The 21,589-nt window shown below is 37.9% G+C and overlaps 1 long non-coding RNA gene across 5 annotated transcripts in view; it reads left to right on the forward strand.

Moving 5' to 3' along the window:
• Positions 1–21,287, forward strand: part of LOC118148565 (uncharacterized) — a 44,900-nt gene extending 23,613 nt beyond the window's left edge. Inside the window, exons 2-8 of one of the 5 annotated variants that reach the window (XR_004735423.3) lie at positions 123–323; positions 2,178–2,277; positions 3,922–4,269; positions 13,598–14,621; positions 16,032–16,115; positions 18,343–18,505; positions 19,761–21,287. This is a non-coding gene — a long non-coding RNA (uncharacterized LOC118148565). The remainder of the gene's footprint in view (positions 1–122; positions 324–2,177; positions 2,278–3,921; positions 4,270–13,597; positions 14,622–16,031; positions 16,116–18,342; positions 18,506–19,760) is intronic. The other 4 variants (XR_008477042.2, XR_008477044.2, XR_008477045.2 and 1 more) reach the window with 4 other exon arrangements.
• The last annotated feature ends 302 nt before the right edge of the window (positions 21,288–21,589 follow it).

Here is a 21,589-nt window from a genome sequence, read left to right on the forward strand (position 1 = left end):
GTTTCTATTATGTTCAAAGAATATGCTTTGATTTTCAAAGACTTTCTATTTCCTCTAAAATTTGACATCATAGACAGCCCATACTCATTCTCACGTCTCTCATTTACTTCCTGACTTCCCAGCGACCGCTCTATCATCGAGCCTAAAGTCCCAAGTTGTACCAAGTGTCCAGAGAAGGAGATAGAAGTTGAGGTCACCTTCAATTGGGCAGATAAAATGCTGCATTACTCAGTCAAAATATGCCACCTTGAATATATTACAAATATACGAGTTTAAACACTTCATCAATGTCATCTTTCAAGTACTGAACTCTTAGAAAAAAGGTATTGTGAAAGTTATGTAACATTATATTGCAATGTTCTTCCATAAAGCCAGTTTATTCAGACAAGTTTCATTTTAAGTGAGAAAACAAATTGTGTGTTCTCTTCCTAAGCTACACAGATATTAAACATCTAACAACAGTTTGACTCTTCTCTTAGAATCATAGATTATCCAAGTTTAAATTCCTTCTACAGGAAACATTCTGTGTATAGTTTTCTGGGTTTTTGTTGTTGTTTTTTCTTGATTTTCCTCACAGCGAGTGGAGAAACTAATTGGACAGCATCGTGTGCTTTAGGGCACAGAAGGTGAGCTGAGGGTCAGGCCCACATGCATGTAGTGTGCGTGCCTCTGGCTCGCATTGCTCCACAAGCTTTCTGACTAAGCCTAAGCGTCCTGTCTAGATTCCGGCAACACTGGCCTCAGATGGTCACTGTCAACTGGCCATGGGGAGTCGGGCCTGTTGCCGATCTGAGGAGTCAATCTTTAAATTATCCAAGGAATATGCCTCTGGAGTATTGGCTTTAATGTGTAAAGAGCAAAACTTTCTAATGCAGTTTGGAGGACTTGTATGCTCGTTTTGGATTGTTTTCCAAATTAGAATTCACTAGTAGTTGTCAAGCCAATCACACGGCTAAAGCAATGTTCTGAAGTTTAGAAAGTGTGGCACATAGCTTCCTTCTGTGTCTCTTCTATTGGGCTTTACATAGGAACCTAGAATGTACGCGACACTCCTCAGATCTGTGGCTGACATATAAAAAGTCTGTTTTTTTCCCCTTTATAATATAGTCTATTCTTGGTTAATAATGAGGTAATGAGAAATCATAATAACCTTGACCCCATGCCACTCAGTGCAGTCGGCAGCAGCTATCCACGCTCAGGCATAGGCACTGGGGGGACAGCTAGTCTAAAGTCAGGGGATCTCAAAACAGCTGAAGGGTTTTTTTCCCCATTTTCCTGATTTTCACCAGGTCATGAGTGGTCCTATCAGATTATTTATAATACTTTATTTTTTCTAATCATATTATTTCATAGAAAATATGTGATTCATAATTTATAGAGGAATATAATGAGTTTTCCTGGAATTTTTGGGAAAGAAATGAGACCTACTCAATTGAATTAATGAGCAGCGACATGTAATGTGAGATTCCCACTTCCAAAAGCATGTGTTCATAGAAAGAGGCAAACATTTTTGAGCTTAAAAGGGCAAATGTCCTCTAGAAATTTTTACAAAAATCCTGGCCTGAGTCAACAGCCCCGTGATAATAGAAAGAAAAAAGAAAAGAGAAAGTTCGCATGTTTTAGTATTTAGTTTAGATTGAAAGCCAGGTCATCTGATATTGTGCAGTCGCAGATGTTACGTACAATGATTATGAATTCAACATTGATAATGCTTTCTATTAATGTGTAATTTAAATAAAATTAAAGAATTAAAATAATTATAAAATGTTGGCTTTGGGACACATGTTCGAAACACGGAAACTGAAGCAGGTGTTGTTTCATATGCCTTGATTGCCTAGCAGCCGTTTTGAAAACCATAAGCACTAATAGATACTTGGCAGTGAGATCTTTCATCAAATATGATATTATTATTCTCTTTTAATATATGAGAAATGTTAAAGCCTGGAGAAGTTAGCTGGGATTTTAAATTAATGCTACTTTTATTGAGAGGCGTACATATTTCTCATAACAAAAGGGGAAAGTCTATCTATACTATCATACCTGTATATAGCCTCATAACAAGAAATAAATAGAGGTAGATTTATTTGTTTAAATTCAGTTTAATCTTGGTTTCCTTATTTAGCCATTTCCAATTACCTCAAGAAGAGTGAATTGTTCTTTCTTTATAATTTGTTTAGGCTGCTGCGATGGCTGTGGCTTAATTATCGTGGTTTATGCTTCTGACTGGAAGTTGACTTCTAGGTCCAAAGCCTAGAACGACAGTACTAGTAGTTTAAGGTACTGAAATTGTTAAGGTCTCAACTTCTCCACCTGAAAATGGCAATCATAATGATGAGAGTTAATATATGCAAAGCTTTTCATATTTTCTCTAACACATATAAACATTCATTATTTTCATTAGTTATGCTGTCAATGTATACCATAATATATGTATTAATTGCATCTTAATATGTAGTGCAGTATAATTATACATTAATAGTGTTTATATTGTGGACAAAGTTTTAATCCCCTTGGGTACAGCAACTACGTTTTTTTTTATCTTTGTGTCTCCTCTACCTAATAATGCCTCTGATTTATTGTAGGCTTTTGTAAATGTTCAGTGAATTCACAAATAGGAAGTAATTTCCCAGAAGCTGATAACATTTAATTTATCAGATTTATTTCTCACCACAACATTGAATTCTAGTCAAAGGTAATGGCCCTAGGACGCAAACATCCTCAGGGAAAGAATTGAGTTTTATTCACATGTTATTCATTGTGTCTGGCAAACTGGCACCTAGTTCTTGCTAAAAACTTTGTTTAATTTTAACTTCATTGATACCTTATAAGTTGGGAGAAACTCTTATCTCTTTCGAATTCAGCAATAACAATTGATATAAGTAATCATAAAAGTGGAAGTTAATAACTGAACAGGCAATGGGAAAATCGATTTTAGAGAAGAGTGAACAAATGTCATATCATCCATTTTAACTCCTGCCATAAATGGAAAAAAAATACAGTGCTATTCCATGGACATGCAAACCACTGGATGATAGGGATCCTTTCCCTGTGTTTTGTTAAGCAAACAGTGACAATAAAAGACAATTAATAAAATAGTTAATATCATACCTGTGGGCAGCTGACAGCATGCTGAAAGTATACACACGTTCCTGTGAGTGCATGTGCATGTGCACACACACGTAAAATGAAAATTTTAGACAAATTTAACAAAGCGTAATTGAGCAAAGAACATTTGTGATGCAAATTGGGCAGTTTTCAGAATCGGAAGTCATTCACAGCATTCCTCTCTGCAACTTGGGCAGACAGTGTTTCTCGGCAGCAAATGGAAGAGAGGTAGGTAGAGAAACAGCAAAACTGGGTACAGCCTTTGTCTTATTCGGGCATGGGCACTGGTTGGCAGCCTCTGATTGGCTGAAGTTCACCTACCGTGGTTGGCAGAGCCTCAACTGTTACAAAAAATATGCTAAGTTAGGCTTTCAGTTGGTTTACCTACTAAGTCAGATTGCAGTTTATTATATAGAAGTTCAAGAAAAGGACACAGTCTCTGGCCAAATTTATTTTACCTCAGTGTCTATCCACACAGAGAGACAGATATATATTGCCATATATATTTATATGTATGTGTAGATATACACATATAGATAACATCCTATTTATTTTTTTATATTCTTTTATTGAATTCTTCTGCTGTTGCTAGTGAATTATTTTCATGAACACATTGAAAAAATATTTAGTGCCACTTCCTTGATCCTCAAGATATTAGGTTGGTACAAACATAACACAGTGTATGTGGTGTTGGAATTCGCCATTTGATGTTGGAATACATTCTTAAATAAATGTAGTTATGTTATGTACCATTTTAATGGGCAATTTTCACTTTTTTTTGCTAATGACTTACTACTTGTTTATTTTATGTTTTAGACTACAGAAATGATGTTAGACAAAAAGCAAATTTGAGCTATTTTCTTATTTGAGTTCAAAATGGGTCGTAAAGCAATGAAGACAACTTGCAGCATCAACAACGCGCTTGGCCCGGGAGCTGTTGATGGATGTACAGTGCAGTGGTGGTTCCCAAACCTTTGCAAAGGAGACGAGAGCCTTGAAGATGAGGAGCGTAGTGGCCGGCCATCCGAAGTCGACAGGACCACGGAGAGCCATCATCAGAGCTGATCTTACAAGTACAGAAGAAGTGGCAGAATAATTCCGTGCTGACCATTCTACTGTCATTTGACCATTGAAGAAAATTGGAAAGGTGACAAAATTCGCTAAGTAGGTGCCTCATGAGCTAACCCCCCCAAAAAACCATGTTTTTGAAGTGTTGCCTTATTTATTGTATGCAACAACGAATCAGTTCTCCATCAGATTGTGATGAAAACTGGATTTTACACGACAACCAGTAAGGACCAGCTCAGTGGTTGGACTGAGAAGAAGCTCAGAAGCACTTCCCAAAGCCCAACTTTTGCCAAAAACAGGGAGTGGTCAGTGTTTGGTGGTCTGCTGCCAGTCTGATCCACTACAGCTCTCGGAATCCCAGCGATGACAGACCCTTTTTTTCTTTTTGAGACAGAGTCTCATTCTGTGGCCTCGGCGTGAGGGCAGTAGTGCCATCTTGGCTCACTGCCACCTCCACCTCCCAGGTTCAAGCGATTCTCCTGCTTCAGCCTCCTGAGTAGCTGGTACTACAAGCATGTGCCTCCATGCCCAGCTATTTTTTATTTTATTTTATTTTAGTAGAGACAGGGTTTCAGCATGTTGGCCAGGCTGGTCTCAATCTCCTGACCTCATGATCCTCCTACCTTGGCCGCCAAAAGTGTTGGGATTACAATCGTGAGCCATCACATCCGGCCTATAGAGCCTTTCTTATGTTCTGCTCTCGAATAGTCCACGTCACTCATGATCATTAGGCAGGTTTTGATGCTGGTGCTTTCTTGATAATACCAGCAAGTATCATTGGAATGTTTTCAGAAAAAATCCTGAAATTATAATCTTTCTTCAAAGGATTTTTTAAGAGGCCTATTGACTGGCATGTTGAGGGACTGTAGCTGACCATAAAGACCATCAGAGTCAGAATCGATTAGCCATATTTTTCACCATGATCATTTTTCCCTTTTCTGATATGTGCCGTGAACTACATCAAGAATCAAGATCCATGGCAGCTTAGAATAAAAGGCTGGAGGATCTCAATTCCGTAAAACTTTTAGTCAGTTTTCTGTCGGGTCACCTGACACCTATCCAGGTTTTCAGAACGCACAGCAAAATTGTTGGAGAAAATTTCATTCTTTGGGATTGTTTTACAGGTTAAACTTAAATAGGCAAGCAACTTTTTGTGACCAGCAGTTATTTTTAGCTTCACAATGATGTGCTGCTTTTCATAATTGGCATTCATGACCTTGATCTTTGTAGCACTGACATTAGAATTTTAAAGCATGTCAAAAACTGTGAATAAATCAGTATTTTCTATGCAGTTTTATTTTTCTCAAGATTTAAATCCCATTAGAAGTTAAGGAGCTTTTGGTCAAAGCCGACAGGAGATTTCTAACACATTAGTGTTTGATGTCTTAAAAATAGTTCTAGATTATGCATGAGTCTGTCACGCCAGACTTTCTTTGTTGTGAATTTCTTATATCTGTTATGAAGAAGTTGACATTTTTTTCTCATCTTCATTCATAGTCTAAGATACTTATCATAGGCAATCTTTTAGAACACAATGAAGTTACAGCCATGTGCCACATGACATTTTAGTCACTGATGGACTATATGTACAATGCTGGTTTTATAAAATTATGACACCATATTTTACTGCATGTTTTCTATGTTGTGATACATAAATACTTACCATTATCTTCCAATGGCCTCCAGTATTCTACACAGTATCATAATATACAAGTGTGTATCCTGGGGGCAACAGGCTATTCCTTATTAGCCTAAGTATGTAGTAGGCTATGCCCTCTAGGTTTGTGTAAATATATTCTTTGATGTCTATATGGTGAGTTTGCCTAAAAATGCATTTTCAGTACGCATCCTCATCATTAAGTGACACATGGTTGTACCTGAAAGTGTCTTCCTAGGTTCATTACAGCACTTAGTTTTTTAATTCACAAGATAATATACAACTGTGGTCATTGTTCTAGATGACAAATATTATTCATCAAATTTATTGCTTATAGACTTTGCTTAGATTCTGCATGATTTTAGGATTTCCTTTTGTTTAGGGTTGAATTTTAGTCTATTTTAACACATTTAATGCCAATTAAGCAAAACACATACAACTGAAAATGCACGTATCTCCATATTAATGACAATATGAATATGTTTCTAAATTTCTGCATGCATTGAGCACTGCCTCCTGATGGCTGTTCAGTTGACTGTGAGTTTTCTACACATCGAAAGATAAACTCTATTACACATATGTTAAAATCTGAAAACTTATTTCTTAAGATAAATCATGAGTTTTATGAAATGATATATTTTAAGAGTAACCGGGTCTTATTTAAAAAAAATTTTTTGTACTTTAGTTTCTGGGGTACATGTGCAGATCATGCAGAATTGTTGCATAGGTATATACATGGCACTGTGGTTTGCTGCCTCTGTACCCCATCACCTGTATCTGGCATTTCTCCATGTTATCCCTCCCCAACCTCTCTATCCCTCACTGTCCCTACCCTAGTCACCCCCAACAGATCCCAGTGTGTGATGCCCCCATCCCTGTGTCCATTGTTCTCATTGTTCAACACCCACTTAAGACTGAGAACATGTGCTGTTTGATTTTTTGTTCTTGTGTTAGTTTGCTGTGAGAGATGGTTTCCAGATTCAATCTATGTTCCTACAAAGGACATGAACTCATCGATTTTTATGGCTGCATAGCTCCATGGTGTATATGTGCCACATTTTCCTTGTCCAGTCTATCATCAGTGGACATTTGGGTTGGTTCAGGTCTTTTTTTTATCATAAACAGTGCCACAATGAACGTACAGGTGCATGTGTCTGTATAACAGAATGATTTATAATCCTTTGGGTATATACCTAGTAATGGGATTGCTGGGTCAAATGGAATTTCTATTTCTAGGTCCTTGAGAAATCACCACAGTGTCTTCCACAATGGTTGAACTAATTTACACACCCACCAACAGTGTAAAAGTGTTCCTATTTTTCCACATCCTCTCCAGCATCTGTTGTGTTCAGATTTTTTAATGATCGCCATTCAAACTGGCATGAGATCATATCTCAATGTGTTTTTGATTTACATTTCTCTAATGACCAGTGATGATGAGCATTTTTTCATATGTTTGTTGGCCTCATATACGTCTTCTTTTGAAAAGTGTCTGTTTATGTCCTTCGCCCACTTTTGAATGTTTTTTTTTTTTTTGTAAATCTGTTTTAGTTCTTTGTAGAGTCTGGATATTAGCCCTTTGTCAGATGGGTAGATTGCAAAATTTTTTCCCATTCTGTTGGTTGCAGGTTCACTCTAATGATTGTTTCTTTTGCTGTGCAGAAGTTCTGGAGTTTAATTAGATCCCATTTGTCTATTTTGGCTTTTGTTGCCAATGCTTCTGGTGTTTCAGTTATGAAGTCCATGCCTATGCCTATGTCCTGAATGGTTTTGCGTAGGTTTTCTTCTAGTGTTTTTATGGTGTTAGGCCTTATGTTTAAGTCTTGAATCCATCTGGAGTTAATTTCAGTGTAAGGTGTCAGGAAGGGGTCCAGTTTCTGCTTTCTGCATGTGGCTACAGTTTTCCTAACACCACTTCTTAAACAGGGAATCCTTTCCCCATTGCTTGTTTTTGTCAGGTTTGTCAAAGATCAGATGGTTGTAGATGTGTGGCATTGCCTCTGAGGCCTCCGTTCATTCCATTGGTTTCCAGTGCTGTTTTGGTACCACTACCATGCTGTTTTGACTATGGCAGCCATGTAGTATAGTTTAAAGTCAGGTAGCATGAAGCTTTAGCTTTGTTCTTTTACCTTAGGATTGTCTTGGCTATGCGGCCTCTATTTTGGTTCCATATGAAGTTTAAGGTGGCTTTTTCCAGTTCTGTGAAGAGGGTCATAAGTAGTTTGATGGGGATAGTATTGAATCTGTAAATTACTTTGGGCGGTGTGGCCACTTTTATAATATTGATTCTTGCTAACCATGAACATGGAATGTTTTCCATCTGTTCGTGTCCTCCCTTATTTCCTCAAACAGTGGTTTGTAGTTTTCCTTGAAGAGGTCCTTTACATCCTTTGTTAGTTGTATTCCTAGGTATTTTATTCTCTTTGTAGCAATTGTTAATGGGAATTTGTTCATGATTTGGCTCTCTTTAAGTCTGTTATTGGTGTATAGGAATGTTTGTGATTTCTGCATATTGATTTTGTATCCTGAGACTTTGCTTAAGTTGCTTATCAGTTTAAGGAGATTTTGGGCTGAGACAATGGGGTCTTCTAAATATACAATCATGTCATCTGCAAATAGAGATAGTTTGATTTAATCCTTTCCTAATTAAATACACTTTATTTCTTTTTCTTGCCTGATTGCTCTGGCTAGGACTTCCAATAGTATATTGAATAGGAGTGGTGAGAGAGGGCACTCTTGTCTTGTGCCAGATTTCAAAGGGAATGCTTCCAGTTTTTGCTCATTCAGTATGATATTGGCTGTGGGTTTGTCATAAAATACCATTTATTATTTTGAGATCCTTTCCCTTGATACCTAGTTTATAGACAGTTCTTAGCATAAAGAGCTGTTGAATTATGTTGAAGGCTGTCTCTACATCTACTGAGACAATCGTGGTTTTTGCCTTTGGTTCTGTTTATGTGGTGAATTACATTTATAGACTTGAGTATGTTGAACCAGCCTTGCATCTCCAGGATGAAGCTTACTTGATTGTGAGGGATAAGCTTTTTGATGTGCTGTTGCAATTGGTTTGCCAGTATTTTATTGAAGATTTTTGCATCTATGTTCATCGTGGATATTGGCCTGATATTATTTTTTCTTGTTGAGTCTTTGCCAGGTTTGGTATCAGGATGATGTTGGTCTCATGAAATGATTTGAGAAGGATTCCCTCTTTTTGTATAGTTTGGAATAGTTTCAGAATTAGTCATATCAGCTGCTCTTTATACATCTGGTAGAATTCAGCTGTGAACCTGACTGGATCTGGACTTTTCTTGGTTGGTAGGCTATTCATTGCTGCCTCAACTTTAGCCCTTGTTATTGACCTATTCAGGGTTTTGATTTCTTCCTGGTTTAGTTTTGGGAGGGTGCAATGTCCAGAAATTTATCCATTTCTTCCAGGCTTACTGGTTTATGTCCATAGAGTTGTTTGTAGTAATCTCTGATGGTAGTTTGTATGTCTGTGGAATTGGTGGTGATGTCCCCTTTATCATTTTTTATTGCATCTATTTCATTCTTCTCTTTTTTTCTTTTGTATTAATCTGGCTAGCAGTCTATTTTTGATCTTAAAAAAACTAGCTCTTGAATTTATTGATTTTTTTTTGAAGGTTTTTTGTGTCTCTATCTCCTTCAGTTCTGCTCTGATCTTAGTTATTTCTTGTCTTCTGCTAGACTTTGAGCTTTTTTTTTTATCTTGTTCTTCTAGCTCTTTCAGTTTTGATGATAGGGCATCGATTTTAGATCTTTCCTTGCTTCTGATGTGGGTATTTATTGGTATAAATTTTCCTCTAGACATTGCTTTAAATGTGACAGAGATTCTGGTACATTGTGTCTTTGTTCTTGTTGGTTTCAAGGAACATCTTTATTTCTGCCTTCATTTCATTGTTTATCCAGTCAACATTCAAGAGCCAGTTGTTCTGTTTCCAGGAAGTTCTTTGGTTCTGAGTTAATTTCTTAATCCTGAGTTCTAATTTGATAGCACTGTGGTCTGAGAGACTGTTATGATTTGTGTTCTTTTACATGTGCTGAGGAGTGATTGACTTCCAATTATGTGGTCAATTTTAGAGTAGATGTGATGTGGTGCTGAGAAAAATGTGTATTTTGTGGATTTGGGGTGGAGAGTTCTGTAGATGTTTATTATCTTTGCTTGGTCCAAATCTGTGGATGTCTATTAGGTTTGCTTGGTCCAGGTTCAAGTCCTGGATATCCTTATTAATTTTCTGTCTCATTAATCTGTTTAATATTGACAGTGGAGTGTTAAAGTCTCCCATTATTATTTTGTGGGAGTCTAAGTCTCTTCGTAGGTCATTAAGGACTTGCTCTATGTATCTGGGTGCTCCTGTACTGGGTGTGTATATATTTAGGATTGTTAGCTCTTCTTTATGCATTTATCTTTTTACCATTATGTAATGCCCTTCTTTGTGTCTTTTGGTCTTTGTTGGTTTAAAGCCTATTTTATCAGAGATGAGGATCGTAACTCCTGTTTTTAAAATTTTTTTGCTCTCTGTTTGCTTGGTAAATCTTTCTCCATCCCTTTATTTTGAGCCTATGTGTGTCCTTGCATGTGAGATGGATTTGCTGAATACAGCACACCTATGGGTCTTGATTTTTTATCCAATTTGCCAATCTGTGTCTTTTGTTTGGGGCATTTAGCCCATTTACATTTAAGGTTAATATAGTGTGAGTTTGATCCTTCCATTTTGATACTAGCTGGTTGTTTTGCCCATTAGTTGACACAGCTTTTTCATTGTCATTGGTCTTTACCATTTAGTACGTTTTTGGAGTGACTGGTACTGGTTGTTCCTTTCTATGTTTAGTGCTTCTTTCAGGAACTCTAGTAAGGCAGGCCTGGTGGTGATGAAATCTCTCAGTAATTGCTTGTTTGTGAAGGATTTTATTTCTTCTTTGCTTATGAAGTTTAGTTTGGCCTGATACAAAATTCTAAGCTGAAAGTTCTTTTCTTTAAGGATGTTGAATATTGGTCCCCACTCTATTCTGGTTTGTAGAGTTTCTGCTGAGAGATCCACTGTGAGTCTGATGAGCTTCCCTTTCTGAGTAACCCTTTCTCTCTGGCTGCCGTTAATATTTTTTCCTTCATTTCAACCCTGGTGAATCTGATGATTATGTGCCTTGGGGTTGCTCTTCTTGAGGAATATCTTTGTGGTGTTCTCTGTGTTTCCTGGACTTGAATGTTGGCCTAACTTGCTAGGATAATATCCTGAAGAGTGTTTTCCAGCTTGGATTCATTCTCTTCATCACATTTAGGTACACCTATCAAATGTAGATTAGGTCTTTTCACACAATCCCATGTTTCTTGGAGGCTTTGTTCATTTTTTTCACTCTTCTTTCTTTAGTCTTGCCTTCTCATTTTATTTCATTGAGTTGATCTTCAATCTCTGATATCATTTCTTCTGCTTTGTTGATTTGGCTGTTGAAACTTGTGTATGCTTTGCAAAGTTCTCGTTTTGTGTTTTTCAGCTCCATTAATTCATTTATATTCTTCTCTAAGCTGTTTAGTTTCGTTAGCATTTTGTCTGTTTTCAAGGTTCTTAGTTTCTTTGCATTGGGATAGAACACGTGCTTTTAGCTCAGAGAAATTTATTATTACCCACTTTCTGAAGCCTGTTTGTACCAATTCATCACACTCCTTCTCCATCTAGCTTTGTTCTTTTGCTTGTGAGGAGTTGCGATCCCTTGTAGAAGGAGAAGCATTCTGGTTTTTGGTGTTTTCATCCTTTTTACACTGGTTTCTTCTCCTCTTTGTGGATTTATCTACTTGGTGACTTTCAGATGGAGTCTCTGAGTGTACGTCCTTTTTGTTGATGTTGAAGTTATTTCTGTTTTCTTAATTGTCCTTCTAATAGTCAGTCCCCTCTGCTGTAGGACTGTTGAGGTCCACTCCAGACCCTGCTTGCCTGGGGATCACCTGTGGCTGCTGCAGAACAGTAAGGGTTGCTTCTGGTTTCTTCTTCTGTTATCTTTATCCCAGAAGGTACCTGCCAGATGTCAAGCTCAAGTGCTGAGCTGGGAGCTCCGTTGTTCTGTTCAGAGCTTCTGGGCAGGTACATTTAAGTCTGCCTCAGTGGAACTCATAAATGCCTTTTTTCCCCAGGTGCTCTCTTCTGGAAAGGTGGGGCTTTATTTATAAGTTCCTGATGTGCTGCTGCCTTTTTTCACAAATGCCCTGCCCAGCAAGGAGGTAATCTAGTCTCAGTCAGCCAGTGGAGGCTTTACTGAGCTCTGTGGGCTTTGCCCAGCTGCTATGTGAATTTCCTCATGGTTTCTTTTAACAGAGATACAGTTAGACCTGCCTCAGTAATGGCAGTCAGCCTCAGTAATGGGTGACTACCTTGGTAATGGCAGACTGCCTCAGTAAAGGCAGATTGCCTTGGTAATGGCAGACTGCCTTGGCAATGGCAGACTACCTCAGTAATGGCGGACTGCCTCGGTAATGGCAGACTGCCTCGGTAATGGCAGACTCCCTTGCTAGTGGTAGACTGCCTTGGTAATGGCTGACACCCTTCCCTGTACCAAGCTGGACCATCCTGGGTCCAGCTGTGCTTGCTGAGAAACTCTCAATCCAGAGCTTTTCAGATAGCTGGTCTTTGTGGGCAGTGGGACCTGCTGAGCCAGATCACCTGGCTCCCTGTTTCAGCCCCCTTTTGTTCAGTTGAATAAATGGCTCTGTATCCCAGGCATTCCAGGTGCCTGTTGAAACCACCCCCTGGATTTGTGTGAGTTTTTGTATGGACACCTGAAACACCCACTGAAATAGCCATGCTGGAAACTCATGGAGCTTTACAGCCCAGGAATCTCCTGGTCTGTGGGCTACAAAAACTCGTTTGCAAATGTGGTGATCACTCACGCTCTGCATTGTTCTTGCTGGGAACAGCATTCCAGAGCTGTTTCTGTTAGGCCATTTTGGATCTCCCTGCTCCAAGTAAAGTGGTCTTTTATCTATTTGTAATTGTTAATTACTGGTGATTTACTACTACTGGGTTTAGAAACAGATTGTGAATGTAATGTGACTATATGTGAAAAAATCATGATGGTTTTTATGACAGTACAACTTAGGATTTTGTTTGTTTGTTTGTTTGAGAGGGAATCTTACTCTCTTGCCCAGGCTGGAAGTACAGTGGTGCAATGGATCTTGGCTCATTGCTACTTCCACCTCTTGGGTTCAAGTGATTCTCCTGCCTCAGCCTCCCAAGTAGTTGAGATTACAGGCACTCTCCACCACACCTGGCTAAGTTTTGTATTTAGCAGAGATGAGATTTCACCAAGCTGGTTAGGCTGGTCTCAAACTCCTGACCTCAAATGATTGGCCCACTTTGGGCTCTCAAAGTGCTGGGATTACTGGTGTGAGCCAGTGCTCTCTGCCCAATTTAGGATTTTAAAATTAGGAGTCTTTAGTATAATTTTGGAACTGTGGGCAGGGGTTTGTGACTCAGATTTGTTCTACTAAACCTAAAATATTCATTAGACAATTAATGGAAGTAGGATAATATCACTGAAAAAAAAAACAACTCTAATAACAGAACTCATGTGCTTACCATATTTATGTACCGAATGTGAAAATACTGTGCTGTTGTTTTTTGCACTGAGAAAAAATGAGAATTAGACTCACAGAGAATTTTTTTTTAAAAAAGGTCATTGTCTTAGTTCTTTTGTTCTGCTATAACAAAATGGCACAGACTAGGTAATTTATAAACAATAGAAATCTGTTTCTCATAGATCTGGAGGCTGGGTGCTGGCGGGTCTATTTTCTGTTGAAGACTGTCCTCTGCTTTCGGGATGGCGCCTTGCTGCTGTGTCCGCTGTAGCTGCAGCTGGATGATGAGACAGAAGGAAGGGAGTCACCTCGGCAAGCCCTTTTCTAAGGTGCTATCCCATCTACAGGCGCTCCACCCACATGACTTAATCACTGCCTAAAGGCCGCACTTATTACTATCAGATTGGTGATTAAATTTTAACATATGAATTTTGGAGGACACATTTAGACCACTGTAATCATTAAGGATTTGTGAAGAATAATGGATCACTTTTCAAAGAGTTAAAAAAATTAACCTTTGTTAATAAGAGTTAACATAACTATATGATTATTTTGTTCTCAATACATTTAAATGTCAAGCTTGGCTCCCTAACTAAAGCAAAGCTGATAGATATATAATATTCCGTAGACCTGTGATAAATACCTGCTCACATGATTTTTTGAGACAGTAAACTCAGTGGTGAGATTAACTTTCTTCATTAAGATTATAAATCAACTTCAAGAAAACTACGCAAACTGCTAATGAGAGTAGTTATATATTATTTCTTAAATATTAGACATTTATAACAATTAGGATAAAGTTTGGCTTAGCAATATGTTCAAAATGATTATATTTTAATAGCAACTTGAGTAGGGCAAAGAGGTAGATATATTTGGCAGTATTCATTAATCGGAAAGTAGGTTACAGAAGAGTTCCAGTGTTTTGTTTCTCATGTATGTAAATGCACATGTATGTAAATGCACATGTATGTAAATGCACATGTACGTAAATGCACATGGGTACTTTCTTTTTTCAGAGAGCATTGAAAACATTTTTCATCTAAGGACACAAAAATGCATGTTCATATGTATAAACGGGAAAGTATCATTCCTGTTAAGCTGTTTCCGGCTTTATTCTCTAGTACTTCAGTAGAAATAAAGACACATTGTGTATAAATCTGTCAAAATGGGATATGCTCTTTTGTCACCACTTCAACACTTATCAAGGTAAAATAAAATTTGGTGATTATTTCTCAGATGGGAATAAAAATTTTTACATCATTTGGCATAATCTACGACATATACCAAATTATTTGGTGATTTTTAAATTATTAATTCTAAGGTATATTTCTGGTAATTGAATAGGAAGAGCAATTCAAAACTAGTGTATATTTTAGGTTTGAGACAGCTAGAAAATGCCAGTATTTTGGGGAGTAGGGCTGTTACTTTGAAGATAAAAATACAAATGTGAAAAGGCAAGAAATCCATGGTAGGGATTTACATTAAATACTTAAAGTTAAGTAAAATGTCAGATAATAATTACACATCATGACCAGGTGGGATCTAGCCTAAGAATAGAAGATTGGTTTAACACTTGAAAATAATTCAGGGAAATTCACCTGTTAACAGAACAGATTAAAAAGAAAATCACAGGATTATCGTCATCTTAGGTTGGCCAACCAAAATGTGGACCAAATGTAGCCTACCACTTGTGTAGTAAACAGCCACACACATTGATTTTCCGTGGTCTTGGCTGCTTTTGTTTTACAACAACAGTGTTGAGTTGTCATGACAATGATTGTATTACCTGGAAATATCAGGCACATTTCTCTCTGGACCTTTACAGAAGAAGTTTGCTGACTCTGGATATAAAGAAATGTAAATAAAAGGTTTTGAAAAAATTTAATTGTTATTCTTAATACAGTAAAAACTCAGCACACTGGGCATAAAAAGAAACTTTTACCAACCTGATAATTAGCATTGACAAAAAATTGTAGCTGGCAACATATTTAATAGGAAAAGTGCTTTCTTCCTGAATTGGAGAAAAGCCAACGTTATTTTCTTTTACCACTTTTATTCAACACTGTTCTGGAGGTCTCAGGCAATGTAACAACACAAAAAAAGAAAAAAGAAAAAATCAAGGATACAATTTAGAACAAAAGCTCAAAGTGTTATTGTTTGTAGGGGAAAGAATCATCAATGTAGAAAATTCTAGGAAAACTACAAAATATCTATGAAAAGTAACAATGAATATAAGTGAGACCACAGGACAGGAGTCAATATAAAAATCAATTTGTTTTCAGATGTCTAAAAATCACAGGTCAGGGACTTGAAAAATCCTATTCTCCTCAAGAAAAAAAACAACACAAAAAGCACCAACAACTGGCAGAATCAACATTTTCAGGCTCTGGAAATTAAACCCAGATTGTTTATTCACAAAAAGCAGCTAATTCTTGGTGAGAACAGAAGGTACATGGCTTTTTGAGTTGGCCAATCACCATCTCTAGCTTTGAAAAACGGAAAGCCCTGTAATCAAGGTCAGCACCACGGGTCTAGCAGTCACCAGCAGGAGGAGGACGTGGCTGGGGCATCTTCCAAGCCTCCCCCTCAGATAACTGTCCTCCCTTTACCTGTCAGGTGGTTCCCTGGAAGACTCACTTGCAAGACTGTCTTCGTTTCACCAGAGATGAGCTCAACCAGTTCAAAAAGTCTTTTCCCCAGGTACTTCATTTCGTTAATTCTGTTTTGGTTTGCGTGTGTTGTTATTGAGACAGGGTGTTTCTCTGTCACCCTGGCTTGCATGCAGTGGTTTGTTCCTGGCTCACTGCAGTCTTGACCTCCTGGGCTCAGGTGATCCTCCCACCTCTGCCTCCCGAGTATCTGGGACTACAGGCACCTGCCACCGCCCTGGCTAATTTTTGTGTTTTAGTTAGAGATGGGGTTTCTCCATGTTGCCCAGCCTGGTCTGGAACTCCTGGGCTCAAGAGATCTGCTTGCCACAACCACCCAAAGTTCTGGGGTTATAGGTGTGTGTCTTTACCTGGCCTATTCTGGTTGTAGTTTTTTCTTTTTTTTTTCCTGAAAGCAATCACAGGGATTGTATTTAAAAATATATGACCCCAATATTTTTACAATATTGTTTGGAATAGGAAAATAATGGAATTAATATAAATGGCTAGTTCTGTAATGTGTGATAAATCCACAAAATGGAAATGTTAAAAAAAGTGAGTAAAATGCTGCAGTTAACTTTTAAAATATATTTAGTTAAAAAACAAAACAACAACAACTACAACAAAACAGAAAACCTTACTACAGTCCAGAGTGGGATTTAAAATATTCTTGTTGAAAATAAGATGTGTGTGTGTGTGTGTGTGTAACTATGTGCAAATGTCAACAATGAAAATTGTTGCACAGGTAAATTGGATAATGTTTTTAAGAGACTATTGTTATTTGCAGGAAGTGTATTCAACATTATGATATTTTACATTTTAAAACCCAGTAAAAATATTATGTTTGTAATATAAACAAATGAAATTAAACTTTGACAAAATCTTCTTGGGTTATAGTATTCTCATAAAAGGAAATTTATGAGTGGGTTGGCAGAAGGAGAATAATTTTGTGTGGAATGTGAATCATTCGCATATCTAGAAGGTTTGGATGCCTGGATTTGTGGAAGTGAGATGAACTTTAACAAGCTAAGAGAGTGAGTAAATATTATTGTTTTAAAGATTAGAATGAAAATCTCTAATAAGATTTCTGGGTCCTGCCATTTATTTAGTCCAGTTAGTTACATTTAATACAACACCATATTAATTGAATGAAAAAATTGAGCATCTATTGAAGTTTTCTGTAACTGGAGTTAAATAAACACCTTGAAAGAAGAGCTTATTTCAGAGTCTGCATTACACTGGAAAAGCATGATATTGCATGGGGACTTAGAGATTATACAGATAAAACCTAAAACCCAGTTTTTAGCTTTTATTAATGAAAAATAAAAACTAAAGAGAAGAGAAAATGAGACTATGAGAAATGAAACCTCTGCTTCTTATACAGTCATTTTTGTATCTTTAAAAAACAGGTAATTAGGCTGGGCATGGTAGCTCACACCTGTAAACCCTGCACTTTGGGAAGCTGAGGTGGGTGGATCACCAAGTCAGGAGATTAAGACCATTCTGGCTAACACGGTGAAACCCTGTCTCTACTGCAAATACAAAAAATTACCCAGGCATGGTGGCATAAGCCTGTAGAACAAGCTACTTGGGAGGTAGAGGCAGGAGAATGGCTTGAACCTGGGAGGTGAAGGTTGCAGTGAGCGAAATTGCGCCACTGCACTCCAGCCTTGGGAACAGAAAGAAACAAAATGTTAATTTTTTAGTTAAAAAATTATTTTTTCTAGCTCAAAAAAAATTAATCAGTTTACAAATTAACTCCTTACCTCCCAAAGTCCCAGTCCTAGGCAACCAGCGATCTGTTTTGGTACATACATAGAAATTTAATTATTTAGTCTGAATAGCTTATTCAGTCAGCGTGTGGTTAGAGGTTGTATCTAAGCCCACTGTGTTAAAAATGCCTTTGCTCCGTATCAGAAAACTTGTGTGCAGCTTGTGGAATGCTTGCGGCCCTGCACACAGCCTGCTCTGTTTGCTGCCGAGTGCACTCAACCTAGTGCGTGTAGACACACAAACACACACACGCACACACACACACGCAAACACACGCACACATACACACACGCACACACGCGCACACACGCACACATACACACGCACGCACACACACACGTACACACATGCACACGCACACACACATACGGCCTTCCCAATCTTCAAGGGTGACTTTGATCGCAGCTTTCTCCATTTCACAGGTAGTTACCAGAATCAAGGAACTTCAAGTAGGTTTTTAGTTGACTGCCCCTAAGACCTCCACTGTTTTGTACATTGTTCATTAGGATGAACTTAACTTCAGTTCCTGCAGACAGCTGTGGATTTCTGCCTCCTCCGAGTATACCTCTTCATCTGGATCTGATGTCTGCACCACCACTCAGCAGCAGAGGGTACGATACTGGCCAACATGTCCTAGAGTGACACCTCTGCCATGTGACTGTGTACTGGGTATGTGGCATTTCCTAACATCTTAGCTTGCCCTCCTCAGCGTTGAATCCGCTCTCTACAAGTGAGCTGGGGTGAGGGAGACTGAGGACTCTGGGCTGGAGCTTAGTCAAGTAGGCTGTACCTGGGGAGAGCTGTCATCCCCTAAGGAGATCCTGGATGGGAATGGAACCTCAGGCCTTCGGATTGCACCAGTCAGAATAGAGATGCAATAGAGGCGGTGAGGAGAGGGAGAAACGCAAGCCCCCAGTATCCCATTTTGGAGTTGGGAACTGAAAGGTGAAGAAGACCTGGAAGTTCTGACCATAGATTCTGAATAAAGAGACCACAGTAGAGTTTCTGCAATGAAACTGTGGGGTGAGGTTAAAGTACAGGGGTAGCTCAAATGCTAAATGATACCATCTCTTTTGTATATTTAATAGTTTATCTTGATTATTTATTTGCTGTATACCCTTAGGATACTTTCCAGGCTTTAAATAGTTATTTTCTATAATTTTCACAAGTTAAATAGTCATTTTGCTGCAACAAGGTATATCAGACTCCGTATTCCACTATTCAGGAAGTCCCAGCTCACTGCTGGCAGGTTAATATGTTAAAATACATCCTGCAATTCACACCCCGCTACCTATTATCTTATGTGCTGTTTTAGAATAGTTTAAATGAAAAGAGGATACTCCATTTTTAACAATGCTCCAGTTTCCTCTACTGAGGCCCCTCTTGTGCTGATATTTGAGGTCGGTTCTGCTCGTCTATAGTGGGCCCCATTCACACAGCCATCACTCTTCCCTGCTGCAAGTAATAGTCAGAGCAATCTTGACCCTAAAAAGGTTTCATGACCCTAAAAATGTTACTTTTTCAAGAAAATGCATCATTATTGAGTAGAGTGGATATTATGTTAGAGTGGATTTTCAGAGTACCTTTTTTTGAAACCAGTCAATGACTCAAATTGAAACTCCACTAAAATAACACGCTTTTAACTTTGGATGGCTATTGGCCATTATAATGTCAGCTTTCCTGTAATCTAGTATGTGTGTAAAATTCATTTCCTCAAAAATGTACATATTTTTATTAGCTACTCACTTTTGTGCATTTTGCACACTTGTTTTACCTCTATTATGTCACATAATTGAGACCTGCCTCATGCTTTTCACAGGATTCAGCCTCTATTATGTCACGTAATGAGATCTGCCTCGTGCTTTTCACAGGATTCAGCCTCTATTATGTCACGTAATTGAGATCTGCCTTGTGCTTTTCACAGGATTCAGTACAGTAGAGTTCTGTATTCTGGAAAGAAATCCCAGAAGTCAAGTGCCCTGTTATCTCATCAAGAGTCCATACTACGAACATGAACTGTCACTGCTGATGTGGGCCGGAATCACCTACCTGAAGTGTTTATGTTTCTTCATTGTACAATTGCTACTTGTAATCCTTTTTTATACTGTGCTACTTGGAAGGAAATCACTATGTGCAGCCAACACTTAAGAAATGAGAAGGATCAGCTGGGCATAAGTCCTTCTAGCTTCTTCGTTTTTCTTATTCATAATCTCCCATCCTGACAAAATCCACTATCTACATAGTTCAAATTTCAGCATCATGTATAGTACATGTATATATTGTATTGTTAATCTGTATTCTTTTAGAGAACAACTTGATCCATTAGAGTTGCGCAATTTCTTATGTCTTTCTCTTCTATTTTCATTTCACTCATTTTCAAAGTTACTTAGCTCACTAACTTTTTCTCTTTTACAATATAGATTTTTTTTTGTCACATTATGTATTCCCTCCACTGACTGATTCCCTGGATGGTTTTTCTTCATTTTCATACATTAAGATCCACTCTTTATGGTGTAAAGTGTATGGATCTCGATAAATACTTAGCATGTACCCACCATTAACAAACCACGCACTGTAGTTTCTCTGCCTTAAAAATTCCTAGTGTTTTCCCTCTTCGACCTTCTTTCTCCTCATACCTGTGGCAACCAGTAAGCATTTACAGTCTCTATCATTTTACCACTGCACAATATAGTTGACATCACACAGTATGCAGCCTCTTTAGACTGGCTTCTTTAATTTAGTGCTAATAAATGAGCCAAAGAGGACCTCTGTGAATTGGCTCCTAGGTTATTCACTGCTCGGTGAGATCCTTTTCAAAACCCATGGCTACCAAACTCAAACTTTGACACATTCAGTGTTTTTAAAAGAACGTATCTAAGCAGATTTTTAGCTTTATACAGCCTGCCTGCATTTTATGCCCCATGAAATCTCACCCAACATCTGTTACCTATCAATAACATAATACTTGTAGTCATAAAGCCCCAACCTGCTGGTGTTCTTTGGAAATTCTCAGCCATACTGTGGTGTGACCTCACTTGGACACATTAGGCCCTCTCTGGCCCCCCTCTTCCCTGGGATTTTCTTTGCTCCTCTGCCTCTGTGAAGACTGGCCCCTTCACCATGAGTTTCTGGAAAGTATCATAGTATGAGCGATTTCATCTCTCATGAAGTACCACCACCACCTGATAAAGTTTATTGTGTGCCACTGCCTGTTAGAATTTTGTATTTTTCCTCAATCAAAAATCTCATGAGCCCCATACACTGAGCAATAAATATTTACAATTCATCCATGTCTTTTTGTGGCTTGATATCTAATTTCCATATAATGCGCTTTTATTCTTAGTGTTGTTCTAAGGCTTGTGTACACTTTAACTTATCAAATATGAATATCAAAATTCATATTTATATGAAGTTATGTTCAATGATATTCAGGTGTGTTATTCCTATATTGCTCAATTTTCCTTTCCCTCTCTTGAAAATACATATGTTACCAACCCAATACTACATTGTTATTATTGCTAACATTTATAAGTTTATCTCAAGTAAACTTTTATGTTTATGTTAAGCAAGTTACTTTATTTACTTGCTTATTCTGACAAGTCATTTTAGTATTTATGGTAAGCTGACTCTGTTAGTACTGGATTCTTTTAAAAAATCTGTGAATGTTTTTATTTCACTTTAAAAAATATATAACTTTGCAGGAAATAGGATTTGCTTTGGACTGAACTGTGCCTCCCACCTCTCCAAAATTTA

This window comes from Callithrix jacchus, chromosome 16 (assembly GCF_049354715.1).
Source record: "Callithrix jacchus isolate 240 chromosome 16, calJac240_pri, whole genome shotgun sequence".
NCBI classification, from domain to species: Eukaryota; Metazoa; Chordata; class Mammalia; order Primates; family Cebidae; genus Callithrix; species Callithrix jacchus.